The following is a 19,721-nucleotide window of genomic DNA, read 5'->3' on the forward strand; positions in this document are numbered from 1 at the left end:
AACAGCAGCACATTTTTTATTATCGAGAAATAGGAGAGAGAGTGTCATGGACATGATACAGGATTTGGGATGGACACCATTAAAACAAAGCGTTTTTCGTTACAGCGGAAACTTCTCACGAAATTTCAGTCAGCACCTTTTTCCTCCGAAAGCGAAAATATTTTGTTCACGGCGACCTACATAAAGATAAGCGATCATAATAATAAAATAAGGGAAGTCAGAGCTCGCATGGAAAGATATACGTGTTCGCTTTTTGAAATGGCTCAAATGGCTCTGAGCACTATGCGACTTAACTTCTGAGGTCATCAGACGCCTAGAACATAGAACTAATTAAACCTAACTAACCTAAGGACATCACATACATCCATGCCCAAGGCAGGATTCGAACCTGCGACCGTAGCGGACGCTCGGTTCCAGACTGTAGCGCCCAGAACCGCACGGCCACTCTGGCCGGCTGTTCGCTTTTTCCGCACGCTGTTAGAGACTGGAATAATAGGGAGGATGTCAGCCCCCGTAGCTGAGTGGTCGGCGCGACAGAATGTCAATCCTAAGGAATCGATAGCGGTCACTCTATGCGGCTTGAAAATGTCGATCCTTTAGCGTCAACTTCATCTTTTAGGCACTCGGTGGCGCAACAAGAAACTGAAACTCGTTTGGCGAAGAATTTGACTCACAAAGATATTCTGCAATAATGAAACATCGATAACCCAACATGGATCGACCGCAGAGCCACCGGATTGTTTATGTACACTCTTAGCCGCCATTCAGTGTTCATGGCACCTGTGTTTTTCGTGATTTGAAACGACGGAACATGTACTGCACCGTACTATGACTGCGGTCGGCTTTCTGTAAAGATAGTAGAAAGACATAGCCTATTGTCGACAGATTAGAAACAAAACATATGAAGTTTATGCGGCTGCACTTCCCAAAGTTTTGGGATGAAAACTTGGTTTGGCGATAACTCTACCAGAACGTTCCAACTTTTTCTCTTTTTGAATTGTACATTATTTTATTGATATCAAGCTCAAGCATTATTCAGTGTCGGGGACCCTCTAGGGCAACACAATCGGTACATTCTATGTGTAGAATGGGGAGGCAGGTAACTGAAAGATCACTGTTTATCGACTTTTATTGTCTCCAAGCACCACTTCGCATTGGTGGAGTAAGAACGCAGGGAGCGGCCCGCCACCGGCCTCTGACCTGAGAGCCTCGAAATCTTTAGGTTCCCGATATTTGGAGGCCCCTAGGACTAGACCATTTTTCATTAAATCCCAAAAAAGGCCAAAATATGTTCAGTAAGATAGAGACACTTCGGAGTAAGTAATTTTTTATAATATGCGAACATCAATATGAACACTAATTCTAGACTTTAGAAGCCGGGACTACCGATAGAAAACCGTGTTGTAACTTTTTTTATCTTGGGGAAGACTGTAGAGCATATATCCAAAGATATTCCACAGCAGCTAGAAAAAAATGGGACGCATACTGCGTTGTGCAGGGCTCGCGTTGACGTCAGTGCCACGTCAGTGTTAGTTGTACATGCAGGAGTACGACGTAACATTCGTTAAGACAGTCCGAATGCTCCGTTCAGTTTATGTGCTAATCATTCCTTAAATCTCTGTGGAGCTCACGCCTTCTTGTACACTCCTGGAAATTGAAATAAGAACACCGTGAATTCATTGTCCCAGGAAGGGGAAACTTGATTGACACATTCCTGGGGTCAGATACATCACATGATCACACTGACAGAACCACAGGCACATAGACACAGGCAACAGAGCATGCACAATGTCGGCACTAGTACAGTGTATATCCACCTTTCGCAGCAATGCAGGCTGCTATTCTCCCATGGAGACGATCGTAGAGATGCTGGATGTAGTCCTGTGGAACGGCTTGCCATGCCATTTCCACCTGGCGCCTCAGTTGGACCAGCGTTCGTGCTGGACGTGCAGACCGCGTGAGACGACGCTTCATCCAGTCCCAAACATGCTCAATGGGGGACAGATCCGGAGATCTTGCTGGCCAGGGTAGTTGACTTACACCTTCTAGAGCACGTTGGGTGGCACGGGATACGTGCGGACGTGCATTGTCCTGTTGGAACAGCAAGTTCCCTTGCCGGTCTAGGAATGGTAGAACGATGGGTTCGATGACGGTTTGGATGTACCGTGCACTATTCAGTGTCCCCTCGACGATCACCAGTGGTGTACGGCCAGTGTAGGAGATCGCTCCCCACACCATGATGCCGGGTGTTGGCCCTGTGTGCCTCGGTCGTATGCAGTCCTGATTGTGGCGCTCACCTGCACGGCGCCAAACACGCATACGACCATCATTGGCACCAAGGCAGAAGCGACTCTCATCGCTGAAGACGACACGTCTCCATTCGTCCCTCCATTCACGCCTGTCGCGACACCACTGGAGGCGGGCTGCACGATGTTGGGGCGTGAGCGGAAGACGGCCTAACGGTGTGCGGGACCGTAGCCCAGCTTCATGGAGACGGTTGCGAATGGTCCTCGCCGATACCTCAGGAGCAACAGTGTCCCTAATTTGCTGGGAAGTGGCGGTGCGGTCCCCTACGGCACTGCGTAGGATCCTACGGTCTTGCCGTGCATCCGTGCGTCGCTGCGGTCCGGTCCCAGGTCGACGGGCACGTGCACCTTCCGCCTACCACTGGCGACAACATCGATGTACTGTGGAGACCTCACGCCCCACGTGTTGAGCAATTCGGCGGTACGTCCACCCGGCCTCCCGCATGCCCACTATACGCCCTCGCTCAAAGTCCGTCAACTGCACATACGGTTCACGTCCACGCTGTCGCGGCATGCTACCAGTGTTAAAGACTGCGATGGAGCTCCGTATGCCACGGCAAACTGGCTGACACTGACGGCGGCGGTGCACAAATGCTGCGCAGCTAGCGCCATTCGACGGCCAACACCGCGGTTCCTGGTGTGTCCGCTGTGCCGTGCGTGTGATCATTGCTTGTACAGCCCTCTCGCAGTGTCCGGAGCAAGTATGGTGGGTCTGACACACCGGTGTCAATGTGTTCTTTTTTCCATTTCCAGGAGTGTATGTTCCCACTAGCGTCACCTGTTTTGGAACTGTAGGGTAGTTATGTTGTTATATTCACTCCTTTCGTTTTCTACGCACAGACAGGAATTACTTTAAAAAATGTTGCCTGATACACGCTGTCGTGCCAATTACAATTCAGTTAAGGTCATGAAAGAAACCGGGGAAACAGTTGTGAGCACTGTGGAACATACGTAAAATACATCTGCGGCCAACCTGTAGCATGTTTGTTCCTCCTGGCATTACGAGATTTTACCTTTCTGATCTACATCTGCTTTTGGCACAGCTTACTTGAGGAAGTAAATTTGTTCCAATAATCTCTTCAGTCTGCAAACACCACTTTTTTTTACTTTTGGCACTAAAAAATGCACCGGTATGCACATTAACATAGACCGATACGGAAGGAGAAGGATAAATGAGGCAATGCCGGGCGAAGTTGCTCATGACGCTAGATCATCATTTCAAGAAGAAGTGTTTCAATCAGTGTCTGAATGCATAGGCCGATTTATACAAGAAATATCAACGATATATGACTATTAAAAAACACTTTTCCAAGTGGTTGAAGCATAATTTATGTTTGACGATACCGATGATGCTTACGTTAGGTCCATAATGAGCAGGTGCAGCAAGAAATAAAGATTCGTAAACGTCAACGTGCATCGAGAACGACTTTTAGATGGACTGCCCAACAAACACTTCAATTTGTAATTAAATAGAAATTCAGTGAATCCTTACCCTGTACCTCACTAACAATTCAATACTTCAGCGTTTGTGTCTCAATCGCATCATACGATAGTTTTCCTGAACTGAAACTAAATTATCCTCACTCTACAAAGAATCAAGGACGACTAGCCAACTGTCTGTTTTATCAACTGTCACAATTGAAATAGATTCTATTCCTTATTATTTCCTTGTGCTGTACCAGATGGTGGCTGCGTTAAATGTTGATTCGTATTCTAAGAAGGAAACCCTTGAGCGCAAGGTCGCAAAAGCTCAATGAAATTAAGGCATTCTAAACCCCATATATTGCCTACAATGTAACCACAATATTGACTGCTTATGAAAATAGGGGACGGGACTGTGAGCACAGCATGAGGTTACGGAGCGTAGTTGAACTGCTTAGCCGACGAGTGCTGCAGTGCTAGTACTGTTGATACAAAGCAGAGCAACGGCAACGATAAACAAAGCAATCATTGCATTACATCCACAACAATATTTGCCGAAGCCGACATTTCCTCATAAAGGAACCCAAGGAACTTTGCTGACTGAGAAAGAAGTGGCAGATGAAACATTAGCTTTTCTGCAACATGAGTCAATGGAGTGTGTGGTGTCGTATATGCTCGAATGTGCGGACACTGTGCTTGAGGAGAACAGTGATGACGATAGTGCTTAACAAGTGAGTGTGATACTGAAACAGGCTTCGCGCCATGCAGTTTGTCATCCTTGTCGGACAGGGTTTAATAATAAATTTGTTTTAAATCCGACGAATTGGGATTTTAAAAGAAAATGCATATGCAAGAACCCTGGAAAATAGAGGTACCAAGAGGATTGTATCAATAACAACTAAGATCAATGCCTTAAGGCATTCGTATACAATTATGACGGCCGTTGATATGGATAGTAAATTGGCTGGAAAGTTATTTATGGTGCTGCGAGAAGTTGGAGGTGCTCTGCCCCCTGCGATTCTTTCTCGTGTGTGCGATCTTGCAAGGATAGTAGAAAATATTTACTTCCCAGGAAGTAAGAGAGGGAAAATAGGAGTAAGAGAACTGAAACTATGGTTTTAACACTGCTTTTTGGCAATAGATGGTCAAAACAGCTTACTCTTTATTAATTCCTGGTCTGCCTATAAAAACCATACGCCTTTAGAAGAAACTGTACCGCCTGAAAAGTGTGTGACATTGCAATTCTACTTTTAGTACCACTGAACAAATTCAGTCTCTGGATGTTTGTTTTTTCTGCTCCTACAAAACTTATTATCTCATTCTCTACCGATACGCCTTAAAGGACAGCTAGTTGCATGATAAGCTCCATGACAGACTGTTTCGGATTCGTTTGCATGTCATCACATTCCATAATTTCTCATTACCCTATTGCCACAATATGATTATACATACACTCTTTAAGAATGGATACCTAGCTGAGTGCCCTGCACGGTTTGTAGCTCCGAAGCTGTTCGCCTTGGATCTCAGTGTGGAGTGGGGACCTTTTTGAACACTGTGGGGCGCCATTTTTCAGTCAGTGTTTATGATGCAAGTTAATGGTTTGTTTTAAGCATTTCTTGACCGTCGACGACGTCCATTTTGAGAAGTGTTATACGCACATCCTGTGGAAGGTTGATTTCTACAGCTCCCGGACAGTCAATTTTTGATGCACATGGTGAGTCATTAGCAGCTAATATATTTCGTGTCATAATTGTTAAAACAACAATTTCGAGCCTTACTGACCTTGCGACCTCGCGCTCAAGGGGTTCCTTGTAAGTTTCTCCTTTTTACGTTTGTATAATAAGTGCAAGGTACACTCATCATTCATACTTGATTCCTTTATGGGCCATTAAAGTTATATTATTCATTTATTTTAAAAATGTGCACTACGAACACATCAATTTCTAAGCAGACTCTCCCTCTCTCTCCTTCCCTCTCTCTCTCTCTCTCTCTCTCTCTCTCTCTCTTCTGAGCAATCACAGGCCCTGTAGACCACGCTCTGCATCAACGATCTGCTTCCACCGCCTTCTGTCTCTCGCAGCCGCTCTCCACGCTGTGGAAATTCCTAATGCTGCGATGTCCTTCTCTATGTCATCTTTCCGCCTTGTACGGGGTCGTCCAAAAGGTCTTTTTGCCTGGAGAGTTCCTTCAGATGCGTTCTTGGTGATCCTGTTGTTTCCCATTATAGCCACGTCCAGCCCATCCTACTTTTTAATTTCTGGATGATAGTGGGTTGCTTCATTAACTGATAAAATTCATTGCTCTTTCGAATTCTCCATACACCATTCTCCAACACAGGTCCCCAGATTTTTCTCATTACTTTTCATTCGAAAACATTCAGTTTTTCTCTTTCTTTCTTTGTAAGCGTCCAGCCTTCTGAACCGTACAGTGCTATGTGGCACATGATAGTGTTATATATCTTCAGTCTTTGTGGTGTTCGAAAAAGCTTTACTTTTGAGTTGGTTGCTTAATGAGTACAGACATCTTGACCCTGAGGCTATTCTTTCATTTATATCCATTGTTACGATATTTTTACTGTTGAAACGTGATCCAAGGTATTTAAACTGGAGACCTTTTCTGAACTTAGAATGCTGGTCAATTTCAAAGTAAGGATTTCGGTTTATGACTCTACCTATTTCCATATATTCGGTCTTCTCTTGATTAATCAAAACCCCCATTTTGCTGGCATTGTGCCTGAGAGATCTGTACATGTCTTTCAGTTATTCTTCAGTTTCACTCAGCAACGCTATATCATCTGCATAAACCAGAAGTTTTACTTCACTGTGTTCGAATCGGACACCACTGTATAGTTGTGAATTACTCTCCCGAACCACTTTCCGTAATGCAAGGTAGTTGTAATACACTCTGACCATTAAAATTGCTACCCCACGAAGATGACGTGCTACAGACGCCACATTTAACCGAAAGGAAGAAGACGCTGTGATATGCAAATGATTAGCTTTCCAGAGCATTCATACAAGGTTGCTGACATGAGGAAAGTTTCCAACCGATTTCTCATACACAGACAGCAGTTGACCGGCGTTGCCTGGTGAAAAGTTGTTGTGATGCCTCGTTTAAGGAGGAGAAATGCGTACCATCACGTTACCGGCTTTAATAAAGGTCCGATTGTAGCCTATCGCGATTGCGGTTTATCGTATCACGACATTGCTGCTCGCGTTGGTCGAGAGCCAATGACTGTTAGCAGAATATGGAATTGGTGGGTTCAGGAGGGTAACAAGGAACGCCGTGCTGGATCCCAACGGCCTCGTATCACTAGCAGTCGAGATGACAGGCATCTTATCCGCATGGCTGTTACGGATCGTGCAGCCACGTCTCGATCCCTGAGTCAACAGTTGAGGACGTTTGAAAGACAACAACCATCTGCAGGAACAGTTCGACGACGTTTGCAGCAGCATGGTCTATCAGCTCGGAGTCCATGGTTGCGGCTACCCTTGACGCTGCATCACAGATACGAGCACCTGCGATGGTGTACTCAACGACGAACCCGGGTGCATGAAAGGCAAAACGTCATTTTTTCGGATGAATGCAGGTTCTGTTTACAGGAACATGATGGTCGCATCCGTGTTTGGCAACATCGCGGTGAACGCACATTGGAAGCGTGTATTCGTCATCGCCATAATGGCGTATCACCCGGCGTGATGGTATGGGGTGCCATTGGTTACATGTCTCGGTCACCTCTTGTTCGCACTGACGGCACTTTGAACAGTGGACGTTACATTTCAGATGTGTTACGACCCGTGGCTCTCCCCTTCATTCGATCCATGCGAAACGCTACATTTCAGCGTGATAACGCACGATCGCATGTTGCAGGTTGCAGGTCCTGTACGGGACTTTCTGGATACTGAAAATGTTCGACTGCTGTCCTGGCCAGCACATTCTCCAGATCTCTCACCAACTGAAAACGTCTGGTTAATGGTGGCCGAGCAACAGCTCGTCACAATACTCCAGTCACTACTCTTGATGAAGAGTGGTATCGTGTTGGAGCTGCATGGGCAGCTGTACATGTACAAGCCGTCCAAGCTCTGTTTGGCTCAATGCCCAGGCGTAACAAGGCCGTTATTATGAGCATAGTTGGGTGTTGAGGATACTGATTTCTTAGGATCTATGCACCCAAACTGCGTGAAAATGTAATCACACGTCAGTTCTAGTATATTATATTTGTACAATGAATACGCATTTATCATCTGCATTTCTTCTTGGTGTAGCAATTTTAATGGCCAGTAGTGTAATAAACGAACTGTATAAGGAAGGCTAGCAACTGCCATAGAGAGCGATACACTATACCAGAATCAATCTCAGACGATTCGGAGACCTGATTTAGTTTTGCCTCCCCGAGCCTCTGACGGACCGAGTCCTCCACTGCTCCTTCGTACAGCGCCATCCAAGCAGGAACAACAGTCACGGTGACGTTGTGCGTTACGTAGTGCAGGAGAACTGCGTGTGACGTCTGTGTTGATCGCTAGACGCGTGGTGGTGAGACGGGGCGGCGCCTCCGCCGGCGGTCGAGGGCCAGCTCTGCGGCGAAGGCAGCGGCGGCGGCCAGGTGCCCCGCGGCGAGCAGAGCCAGCGCGGGCCGCAGCAGCGGCGCGGTGACCAGCTTGGCCGGCTTGGCGGCGCGGCGGCGCGACCGCTGCACCAGCTTGCGGCGGTACGTCGTCCGCTGCTTCCAGCCGTGCACAACGCCCGCAGCCACCAGCCGCGACACCGCCAGCCCCAGACGCGGTCCCAGCCGCCAGCCGGGCCGCCACGCCAGAGACAGGTGGTACGACCTGCCAGTGTGTGGTGAACATCTGCTACAGCAAGTGAGGTGCAGGGACCGTCGAAAAAACATTACAAAAATAGAAATCACATAGCCAGCCGTTTGCAAATAACTGTTTGGTACCCTGACCTCGGTTTCGACATCTCTAAGGACGTCTTGATCAGATTGAAATTTTGAGAAACCCTATGAAAATACACTCCTGGAAATGGAAAAAAGAACACATTGACACCGATGTGTCAGACCCACCATACTTGCTCCGGACACTGCGAGAGGGCTGTACAAGTAATGATCACACGCACGGCACAGCGGACACACCAGGAACCGCGGTGTTGGCCGTCGAATGGCGCTAGCTGCGCAGCATTTGTGCACCGCCGCCGTCAGTGTCAGCCAGTTTGCCGTGGCATACGGAGCTCCATCGCAGTCTTTAACACTGGTAGCATGCCGCGACAGCGTGGACGTGAACCGTATGTGCAGTTGACGGACTTTGAGCGAGGGCGTATAGTGGGCATGCGGGAGGCCGGGTGGACGTACCGCCGAATTGCTCAACACGTGGGGCGTGAGGTCTCCACAGTACATCGATGTTGTCGCCAGTGGTCGGCGGAAGGTGCACGTGCCCGTCGGCCTGGGACCGGACCGCAGCGACGCACGGATGCACGCCAAGACCGTAGGATCCTACGCAGTGCCGTAGGGGACCGCACCGCCACTTCCCAGCAAATTAGGGACACTGTTGCTCCTGGGGTATCGGCGAGGACCATTCGCAACCGTCTCCATGAAGCTGGGCTACGGTCCCGCACACCGTTAGGCCGTCTTCCGCTCACGCCCCAACATCGTGCAGCCCGCCTCCAGTGGTGTCGCGACAGGCGTGAATGGAGGGACGAATGGAGACGTGTCGTCTTCAGCGATGAGAGTCGCTTCTGCCTTGGTGCCAATGATGGTCGTATGCATGTTTGGCGCCGTGCAGGTGAGCGCCACAATCAGGACTGCATACGACCGAGGCACACAGGGCCAACACCCGGCATCATGGTGCGAGGAGCGATCTCCTACACTGGCCGTACACCACTGGTGATCGTCGAGGGGACACTGAATAGTGCACGGTACATCCAAACCGTCATCGAACCCATCGTTCTACCATTCCTAGACCGGCAAGGGAACTTGCTGTTCCAACAGGACAATGCACGTCCGCATGTATCCCGTGCCACCCAACGTGCTCTAGAAGGTGTAAGTCAACTACCCTAGCCAGCAAGATCTGCGGATCTGTCCCCCATTGAGCATGTTTGGGACTGGATGAGGCGTCGTCTCACGCGGTCTGCACGTCCAGCACGAACGCTGGTCCAACGGAGGCGCCAGGTGGAAATGGTATGGCAAGCCGTTCCACAGGACTACATCCAGCATCTCTACGATCGTCTCCATGGGAGAATAGCAGCCTGCATTGCTGCGAATGGTGGATATACACTGTACTAGTGCCGACATTGTGCATGCTCTGTTGCCTGTGTCTATGTGGCTGTGGTTCTGTCAGTGTGATCATGTGATGTATCTGACCCCAGGAATGTGTCAGTAAAGTTTCCCCTTCCTGGGACAATGAATTCACGGTGTTCTTATTTCAATTTCCAGGAGTGTACATAGAAAATTAAGTATGACAAAAGTATTAGCCAATATGACAATTGTCATGGCATACGCTCACTTCGTCTTCAGGCCACGAGTGGCCTACCAGGACCATCCGACCGCCGTGTCATCCTCAGTGGAGGATACTGATAGGAGGGGCGTGGGGTCAGCACACCGCTCTCCCGGTCGTTATGATGGTACTCTTCACCGAAGCCGCTACTAATCGGTCGAGTAGCTCCTCAAATAGCAACACGAGGCTGAGTGCACCCCGAAAAATGGCAACAGTGCATGGCGGCCTGGATGGTCACCCATCCAAGTGCGACCACGCCCGACAGCGCTTAACTTCGGTGATCTCCCGGAACCGGTGTATCCACTGCGGCAAGGCCGTTGCCCGTCATGGCATACAAAGGTTACTTAAATAACGTTGCATTCCGAGAAATCAACGACCAAAATTTCGAGCAGCTATGCTCAAGCAAAAAACAAAAATGAATCACGTTCCACTCTTGTCAACGGCCTTGCCGCAGTGGTAGCACCGGGTCTCGTCAGATCACCGAAGTTAAGCGCTGTCGGGCTGGGGTGACCACCCGGTCTGTCGAGCGCTGTTCGCAAGCGGGGTGCACTCAGCGCTTGTGACGTAAACTAATGAGCTACTCGATTGAGAAGTAGCGTCTCCGCTCTCGGGAAGTGACATACGACCGTGAGAGCGGTGTGTTGACCACATGCCCCTCTATATCCGCATCCAGTGGTGCCTATGAGCTGAGGATGAATCGGCGGCCGGTCAGTATCGTTGGGCCTTCGTGGCCTGTTTGGGAGGAGTTTAGTTTACGTTCCAGTCTGGCATATATGCTTTGCTAGGAACATTAGATGATCGGCTTAGTGACTTACATTGCTGTCACGAAAACAATACAAGTATAGGCCGCCTACCGGGGGCGGTCAGTGAAATGTGCCAACTTGAGACATTATAAGAGAAAGAACTGAATTACAGACACGTCAATTATACATACAAAATATAAAGGAAGAAAGCTTAATCTATTTTTGAACACACACAAAAATGGTTCAAATGGCTCTGAGTACTATGGGACTTAACTTCTGAGGTCATCAGTCGCCTAGAACTTAGAACTACTTAAACCTAACTAACCTACGGACATCACACACATCCATGCCCGAGGCAGGATTCGAACCTGCGACCGTAGCGGTCGTGCGGTTCCAGACTGAAGCGCCTCGAACCGCTCGGCCACTACGGCTGGCCTCAACACACAAAAAAGTAAATAACAGAGCCATCTATTAGGATATACGGAAATTACAGGTCGTAAAGCACAGGATATCATAGAATATTTATGTAATCAGTTGCACAATCCAAAAAAATATTTGCGTGAAGGTAACTTTAGTAGTATACATCTATAAGATACTAAGGGAAAGATGTTTTAGAACTAGAGCCAGGAAAAAATGGTAAAAATAAAAGAATCAAAATACCGCGAGCAGTGGATTAAAGCCAATGCAAAGGAAGTTATTACGTAATTGTAACTGTTGAGGATGGGGTCATTGTTCCTAGATGACTGAAAATCTCCAGCTCTTCCAATACGTCGAGCCTATGACCTTTATTTTACATATGCAAAGTGGAAATTTCTTCGACACTTTCCGTTTGTGACCGGAAATTAACAGATGATCAGCAAAAGTGGAATTATGTACATTAGTGCCCCTTCTTCCCAATAAATGTTCCTCATACCTGACACTGAAAGATCTTCCAGTTCGGTCTGTGTAATAAACGTATCACAAGAAATTTTATAGACTCGTGAACTATGAATAGGAGCAACTAAGGACCTGAGATTATGAATAAGATTTTTTTGCAAGTTATTATTAGTGGAACAGGTAACTTTGTATCCATATTTTTTAACTTGAGACGATGAATTTTACAGGGAATAGGACCTAAAAATTAAAATTGAAAAAAATTTTTTTGACTCATTGTCAGAAACATCACTGATGCCTAAAGAGATCACTTTAGCGTTAGTTTTTCAACCAACGAGGCATCATACCCGTTATTAACAGCAATAGTTCTTATTAAATGCACCTCTTCCCTACAGGTCTCAGGTGACAAAAACAAAGAAACTGCACGATGAATGGCTGAATGGAAAAATGCTTTTTTATGGGAATGAGGATGCACTGAACTGGCGGGCACAGTCTGATCTGTGTAAGTGGTTTTTCGAAAAATAACGAAGGAAAGTCTGTCGTCGTCAATAGAAGCCATAATTTCCGGCATGTATTCCCCACATGCAGGCGATGTATTCCCCACATTTACACGATAAACGAAGTTCATAACAATTACCGCAGAAGAATTGGGTGGAGTGGGGTTTCGGCTGAGGATTGTGTGAGTAAGGCCTTATTTTAAATAACTTTTTTTAACACCATATGTTATAACATGAAAACATAACAACTACAACAGAAATCTCTTCCACAGTTAAAATGAGAAATCACCAATACTCCGCCCAGGACTACCTCTTACTAAACACGGTACAGCAAAGTAATGATAATAATACACTAACTGTATAACTAAGGCTAGCAACTGCCACAGAAAGCGATACACTATACGAGAATGAACCTCAAACGACTACCCAACAAACGCTAACGATGAACAACCACGCAGAGCTGTCTGTCATACAAAGAAAATCACTACTACACAAATGTTTCAGCATTACTCAACTCATAGCATGAAAAGATTCCATAATCATCAAGTCGTCAACTCCTGACTTCCACGTCAGCCAGCCGCATAAACTCGCCTGCCTAACGATAAACGAAGTTCACCATAACTTTTTTTTTGAGTCATTAATTTTATGACTGCTGTGGTGCAGCCTACCACGAAATCCATTTTTCTGTTCCAACCTCTTCATTTCCGAGTAGCAGTTGCAACCTACTTCCTCAATTATTTGCTGGCTCTATTCCAGTCCCTCTTTCCCTCTGCAGTTTTTACCCTCTACAGCTCCCTGTAGTACAATGGAAGTTATTCCGTGATGTCTTAACAGATGTCCCTTCTTATCGTCAGTATTTCCCATATATTCATTTTCTCAAACACATCGGACAACCACTTTATTCCCAGTACTAGCCTGCTTTCGATGTCCTCCTTCCTCCGTCTGTCATTGATTATTTTGCTGCCTAGGCAGTAGAACTCCCTAACTTCATCTACTTGGTGATCCTCAACCCTTGTGTTAACTTTCACGCTGTTGCGATTTCTGTTACTTCTCATTACTTTCGTCTTCCTTCGACTTAACTTCAGTCCTATTTAGTAGTCATCAGACTATTCATTCCCTTCAGCAGGTCTTGTCATTCTCCCTCACTTTCACTCAGGATAGCGATGTCGCCAGCGAATACTATAATTGGTATCCTTTCACCTTGAATTTTAATCCACTCCTGAACCTTTCTTTTATTTCTGTTATTGCTTCTTCATTATACAGATTATACAGTGGGCGTGAAAGAATGCATCCTTGTCTTACACCCTCTTTAATGTGAGCACTTCGTTTTTGGTCGTCCACTCTTATTATTCCCTTTTGGATCTTGCACATGTAGTCTGTTATCCTTCTCTTCCTATAGTTTACCCCTACTTTTCTCAGAATTTCGAACATCTTGCACCATTTTACGTTGTCGAATGCTTTTTCTAGGTCGATAAATCCTATGGACCTGTCTTGATTTTTCTTTAGTCGTGCTTCCATTATCAACCGCAACATCACAGTTGCTTCTCTGGTGCCTTTACCTTTCCTACAGTCAAACTGAACGTCATCTAACACATTGTCAATTTTCTTTTCCATTCTTCCTTGCGGATGATATTTTCCGAATGTCAGATTGTATGTCGCCAAATTTATACATTCTACATACCAACGTGAACGGTCGTTTTGTTGCCACCTCCCCAAATGATTTTAGAAATTCTGACGGTATGTTATCTATTCCTTCTGCCTTATCTGATCTGAAGTTTTACAAAGCTCATTTAAATTCTGATTCTAATATTGGATGCCTCTCAGAGGCCTTCAGTATATTCTTTCCAATTATCCACCTTCTCCTCTGCATTTAACACTGGAATTCCCGTTGTACTCTTAATGATACCACCGTTGCTTTTTATTTCACCGAAGGGTGTTTCAACTTCACTATATGCTGAGTCACCCTTCCGACAATCGTTTCTTTTTCGATTTCTTCGCATGTTTCATGCAGCTATTTCGTCTTAGTTTCCCTACACTTCCTAATTGTTTCCTTCCTCAGTGACTTCTATTTCTGTCTTTCTGAATTTCCCTGAACGTTTTTGTACTTCCTTCTCTCATCGATCAACTGCAGTATTTCATCTGTTAACCATGGTTTCTTCGCAGTTACCTTCTTTGTACTTATGTTTTTATTTCCAACTTCCGTGACTGCCCGTTTTAGAGAAGTCCATTCCTCTTCAACTGTACTGCCTACTGAGCTATTCCTTATTGCACCATCTATAGCCTTAGAGAACTTCAAGCGTATCTCGTCATTCCGTAGTACTTCTGTATCCCACTTCTGTGCGTATTGATTCTTCCTGACTAATCAGTTAAACTTCAACATACTATTCATCACTACTAGATTGTGATCTGAGTCTATATCTGCCTCTGGGTACGCCTTACAATCCAGTATTTTGTACTGGAATCTAACTGAAATCTTCCCATATCACCCGCTCTTTTTCCAAGTATTACTCCTCTTGTGGTTCTTGAACAGAGTATTCGCTATTACTAGCTGAAATTTTTTTACAGAACTCAGTCTTCCACTGCTCTCATTCGTTGTCCCAAGCCTATATTCTCCTACATTCTTCTGCTTCTATCCTTACTAATGCATTCCAGTCCTCCATGACTATTAGATTTCATCTCTCTTTACGTACTGTATTACCCTTTCAGTATCCTCATATCTTCCTCTGTCTCTTTATCTTCAGCTTGCTACGTTTAAATGTATACCTGAACTATCGTTGTTGGCGGTGGTTTGCTGTCGATTCTGACAAGAACAGCGCTATCACTGAACTGTTCAATACAACACACTCTTTGCCCTACCTTTCTATTCATAAGGAATCCAACACACATTACACCATATTCTCCTGCTGTTGATATTACCCTATATTCATCTGACCAGAAATCCTTGTCTTCTTTCCATTTCACTTCACTGACCCCTACTGTATCTAGATTGAACCTTTGCATTTCCCTTTTCAGATTTTCTATCTTCCCCACCACGTTCAAGCCTCTGATATTCCGCGCACAGACTCGTAGAACCTCGTCCTTTCGTTGGTTATTCAGTCTTTTTCTCATGGTCACCCCCCCCCCCCCCCCTCTTGGCAGTCACGGAGATCCGACAGGGGTACTACTCTGGAGTCTTTTGCCAATAACGAGATCATCATGATACTTTTTCAATTACCTACCGCATGTGCTGTTTTTCTCCCTCTTAGTCTTCCACATTCGAAAAGTAAACCTCAGTTCACCTGCAGATCTTTTCAGCTGTTATCAAGGATGTAGGATGTATCTCAGTATCTTAGTTTCAAACCCGAATTTATGAACAGAACAGCTCGTCACATCAACAAACGTGGTGGTCTCTGCATTACTTGTCCTTATATTTTTGGGATTCACATCAACTATTGATTAATACCCACCACCTGTACCATTCTGATTTACCAACTACAGGGCTATTACAAATGATTGAAGCGATTTCATAAATTCACTGTAGCTCCATTCATTGACATATGGTCACGACACACTACACATACGTAGAAAAACTCATAAAGTTTTGTTCGGCTGAAGCCGCACTTCAGGTTTCTGCAGTCAGAGCGCTCGAGAGCGCAGTGAGACAAAATGGCGACAGGAGCCGAGAAAGCGTATGTCGTGCTTGAAATGCACTCACATCAGTCAGTCATAACAGTGCAACGACACTACAGGACGAAGTTCAACAAAGATCCACCAACTGCTAACTCCATTCGCGATGGTATGCGCAGTTTAAAGCTTCTGGATGCCTCTGTAAGGGGAAATCAACGGGTCGGCCTGCAGTGAGCGAAGAAACGGTTGAACGCGTGCGGGCAAGTTTCACGCGTAGCCCGCGGAAAATTGGCTCATGCCACAATTGGAGACCGACAGCGCCGACTTCATCTTTCAACAGGATGGTGCCCCACCGCACTTCCATCACGATGTTCGGTATTTCTTAAACAGGAGATTGGAAAACCGATGGATCGGTCGTGGTGGAGATCATGATCAGCAATTCATGTCATGGTCTCCACGCTCTCCCGACTTAACCCCATGCGATTTCTTTCTGTGGGGTTATGTGAAAGATTCAGTGTTTAAACCTCCTCTACCAAGAAACGTGCCAGAACTGCGAGCTCGCATCAACGATGCTTTCGATCTCATTGATGGGGACATGCTGCGCCGAGTGTGGGAGGAACTTGATTATCGGCTTGATGTCTGCCGAATCACTAAAGGGGCACATATCGAAAATTTGTGAATGCCTAAAAAAACTTTTTGAGTTTTTGTATGTGTGTGTAAAGCATTGTGAAATTATCTCAAATAATAAAGTTATTGTAGAGCTGTGAAATCGCTTCAATCATTTGTAATCACCCTGTACAGACAACACGTGGACGGTCAAGTATGCTATTGACAAATATGCTATGTTTAGAATGGCCTAATTAAAGAACATAAAAACCCGCCCACATCTCCATATTGCTTATAAAGTCACCTCCTAAGACAATGTCCAAACCATTAATGCCCATCCCAATGCCACATTTATAACCTATTCTAGTTAATCTGCTCCTACAAGTGTAAGACAAAACCCCTCTCACAAAGCAGTGAAAATGACTAGCCCCATCTACGACACCGACACTCCGTTCTGGCCAAGCATCTCCACCTCTGAACATAAAATCAGATTTGACCTTCTGTTCTGTGAGATATCTGTCCGCATGCGCGGGCTCATATACTTAAAAAAATACGCTCGCTGCCAGTTCGATGTTTCACCTGAATGCCAATGCGACTTACTTCCGGATCCACATCCACTCCACATTTTCCACCAAAATAGTTTCTTAGTTCCACTCCCTCTTCACCCTGTGCATCATATCCATGCCTATCGCGTCCTATCCCTAAGGTGAGCACAGGAAGATCATTTTCCCATCTACCAATCTGCCCCTCTGCCGACCCTCACAATTCTCTTCCTACAAATAACCTACTCCCATAAGCAAGTTCTCATTATCAGCTCTCCACCTATGTCGGAGGTCCACTTTTCTCCATATACCTGGTCTAACGATAGCATTTATTCCTACCATTTCAATGGAGCTCTAAACATCTCTCTCTACTTAACCTAAGAAAGCATAGTATGAACGCAATAATGGCCATCTTGTGAATCATCATTTCCTCATGAAGATAATCTGCTATAATGATATCATCCCTATTTCGTGACCTTTCAGTTACACAGCCGGATGACGTTCACCTTATACGTTATTATTTCATCTGACAAACGGACAGAAATCATCAGCAAAATTTTATAAACCTCTCCCATTTCGTCAGATAAATATTGAGACAATCCCAAAACCATGTGGAATACTCTTTACCTCGGGGAAACGTCAACTTCAAGATACACATCTTGTTTGTATGTTTTTCATCTTTTAATATTATGTCTTCGAAAAGATTTAATTTAAATTGACGCTGACTGTGAAAACCTACGAAACTCTAAGTATATAGTCTTTCGAAGCAACTGTGCGACTGAACAATCACATTCTTATGTCAGATGCACCTCTCTCTCCCTCCTTTTGAGGATCACAGGAAAATATAGAACAAAGAAAGAAGAAGACCCAGAGCGACCACTGCATGAAAATTCCCACTAGCTGGAAAGTTATTTCTGCGATATGACGGTAGCGTATCTGATCACTCTTTGAATTTCGCGTTATCGTAGCTACGAAGTAACAATGCTGTGTTCTATCAGACTTACGTACAAGGCAATACTTTTGCTGAAATACACTGAAGTGCCAAAGAAACTGGTATAATCATGCGTATTAAAATGCAGAGATATCCAAACAGGCAGAATACGGAGCTGCGGTCGGTAACGCCTGTATATACGACAAAAAGTGTCTGACGCAGTTGTTAGATTGGTTACTGCTACTACAACGACAGGTTATTAAGATTCAAAAGAGTTTGAACGTCGTGTTATACTCGGCGCACGAACGATGGGACACAGCATCTCCGAGGTAGCGATGAAGTGGGGATTTTCCGGTACGACCGTTTCACTAGTTACCATGAATAGCGGGAATCCGGTAAAACATCAAATCTCCGACGTCGCTGCGGCCGGAAAAAAGATTCTGCAAGAGCAGGACCAACGACGACTGAAGAGAATCGTTCAACGTGACAGAAGTGTATACCTTCCACAAATTGCCGCAGCTTTCAATTCTGGGCCATCAACACATGTCAGCGTGCGAAGAATTCAATGCAACATCATCGACGTGGGCTTTAGGAGCCTAAATGCCCGCTCGGACGAGTCTCGTTTCAAATTGTATCGAGCAGATGGAGACACCCTCATAAATCCATGGACCCTGCATGTCAGCAGAGGACTGTTTAAGCTGGTGGAGGCTCTGTAATGATGTGGGACGTGTGCAGTTGGAGTAATGTGGGACTCCTCATACGTCTAGATACGACTCTGACAGGTGACATGTACGTAATAATCCTGTGTGATCAGCTGCATTCACGTCCACTGTGTATTCCAACGGACTTGGGCAATTCCAGCAGGACAATGCGACACGACACACGTGCAGAATTGCTACAGAATGGCTCTAGGAACACTCTTCTGGGTTAAAACACTTCCGCTGCCCACAAGACTCCCCAGACTTGAACATTATCGAGCATATCTGGAATGCCTTGCAGCGTACTGTTCAGAAAAGATCTCCATCCCCTAGCACTCTTACGGGTTGATGGACAGTCCTGCAGACATTAGTCGAGTCCATGCCACGTCGTGTTGCCGTACTTCTGCGTGCTCGGGGGTGCCCTACACGATATTAGGCAGGTGTACGAGTTTGTTTGGCTCTTCAATGCCAGCGCTCGGGCGCTGATGACCGCTCATTTGAGCGCCCTACAAACCAAAAATCATCATGATCCGCAATGCTTCTTAATTACTGCAACGGTAGTGTCATTGTGCAATAGACTTTTATTCGTTGTACTTAAAAAAAAACATCTGTGGTAGCTAATGTAAAAATGTTTCATACATTTCATCACTATTTTACTTCTGTTTATCTTTAACCGACTTTCCGTTCTAGTTAACTGTGACATGTAAAAGTTACTATTACAGTGATGCGAGGGAGGTTCGTAAGTAATGCAAAACATTTTTTTTTCTGAGAGCAGGTTGGTTTCATTTAGGATTCCAAAACACAATAGTATTTCATACTCCTTTGCCTACAGAGCCCTTACGTTAGTCGAGCGGTTCTGGGCGTTTCAGTCCGGAACCACGCGTCTGTTACGGTCACACGTTCGAATCCTGCTTCGGGCATGGATGTGTGTGATGTCCTTAGGTTAGTTACGTTTACGTAGTTCTATGTGTAGGGGACTGATGACATCAGATGTTGAGTCCCATAA

Source organism: Schistocerca cancellata, chromosome 2, assembly GCF_023864275.1.
Source record: "Schistocerca cancellata isolate TAMUIC-IGC-003103 chromosome 2, iqSchCanc2.1, whole genome shotgun sequence".
Lineage (NCBI taxonomy): Eukaryota > Metazoa > Arthropoda > Insecta > Orthoptera > Acrididae > Schistocerca > Schistocerca cancellata.